Source organism: Equus asinus, chromosome 13 (assembly GCF_041296235.1).
Source record: "Equus asinus isolate D_3611 breed Donkey chromosome 13, EquAss-T2T_v2, whole genome shotgun sequence".
NCBI lineage: Eukaryota > Metazoa > Chordata > Mammalia > Perissodactyla > Equidae > Equus > Equus asinus.
In genome coordinates this window covers 26405139-26406729 of record NC_091802.1, presented here as the reverse complement: position 1 = coordinate 26406729, position 1591 = coordinate 26405139, and positions in this window count along the sequence as shown.

The window sequence follows — 1591 nt, the reverse complement described above, 5'->3', positions numbered from 1 at the left end:
CCTCCCACCCCAGGCTCACACCAGCAAGAGGCTGGCACAGAGCTTCTTTGGATTTTCCAAGTGTCTGCATTTACCTTCCGGGTTTGTAGTGGAAGGACCTCTCCAGAGGGTGAAGAGAGTAGAACCAGGTAGGGAGAGAAAGAGAAGAGCTACATAGGCAGCCCTGGGGGCAAAGGGAACAGCCCCTCCATTCCTGCTGTGGCAACAGGAAGACAACAGGCTCTTTCAGGGGGGCGTGTGTGGATTTCTTTTTCTCTCATTATCCACATAATATCTACTCATTGTAGAATATTCGGAAAGAAACAGGGGAAAAAGTCACCAATAACCTTATCTCCCAGAAGTAACCATTTTACAATTTGACATATTTTTAAGAAAAACACCTTTTTAAAGAAAATAACTACCCACTCCGCCTTAATCCTTCTGTTTGATTTTTCCATCTTCCCTTTCAATCTTTATTTACATGCAAAAGACTGTTGACAGGGAACTACTTAGTGTCCTACTTTCTAACCTTGACATTTCAATATAAACATGAATCCATGTTACCTCATCGCCTTTGCAACTGTCATTTTCTGATTCCACAGTGTACCCAGGTTGTGTCATCAGCTTACTTGCCATTGTACATAACACTGTTGGGAACATCTTCCCACTGGAGGGGCAGGGCCACAGGCTGGGGAAGGAAACCAGGGGTCCGAGTTCCTCTCCCCAGCTCCTCATTGAGAAGGACTACCATCGTTCATGACAATAGTTTGGAGGTGGAGTAGGGGTTAAGGCAAAAGATTTGTGAGGGACACCCTCCAAGGGACCCTGAGAAGCCAGTTGGAGAACTGAGCCTGAGTTCTAACTTTTTGACCTCTGATGTGCCTATAAGGTAGGGAATATGTGTGTTGGGGGTGGGGGATGTTTCTGTGTAGATTTGAAGGTCGAGAGGGTGTGAGAAAAAATGTGCGCCAGTGGGCCCCCCCCCCCCACTTCGCCCCCGGCCCCGCAAGTGTGTTTGCTCAACAATGGCGCCCTCTGCTGTCCGTGCTCTTCTAACAGTTCAGGGCTTTTCACAGTTTGGAAGATTTTCCCCCCGCTATAGATCAGTCTGTCCTTCCCTCTTGTTTCTTTTTCAGTTGTGGGGAGGGCAGCATTTAATGGCAATCAAATAGCATTCAGTGAGTTGAAAAACAACACTTTAGGTCCACCCCATACTTGATACCCAGAATTTTAGCCCCGTTAAAAAACAAAATTCAACTAAATAAATTTTAAAGATCTTATTGGCTTTATTAAACGATTCTTGAATTCTTGAACTGGGCAGCATCCAATCCATCAGATAGAAGGGAGCTCCAAGGAGCTGTCCAAAATTAAAGACTTTTATAGGCAGAAATTATACTGGACAAAACAGCGATTGGTTATGGCAAGGTCATTTTCCGTTAGGGGATGGCAGGGGTTTATCAGACAGATTACCTAACTAGTGCTGATTAAGCGGCTCCTGATTGGTCTAAGGTTCCATTTATGGGAGAGCCGAAGCTGTAATTAAGTCTCCATTTGGTGATGTGGGGCTTAGCATAAGTGACTCCATTTTGGGCCTGTTTTCTTGTTGTTGTTG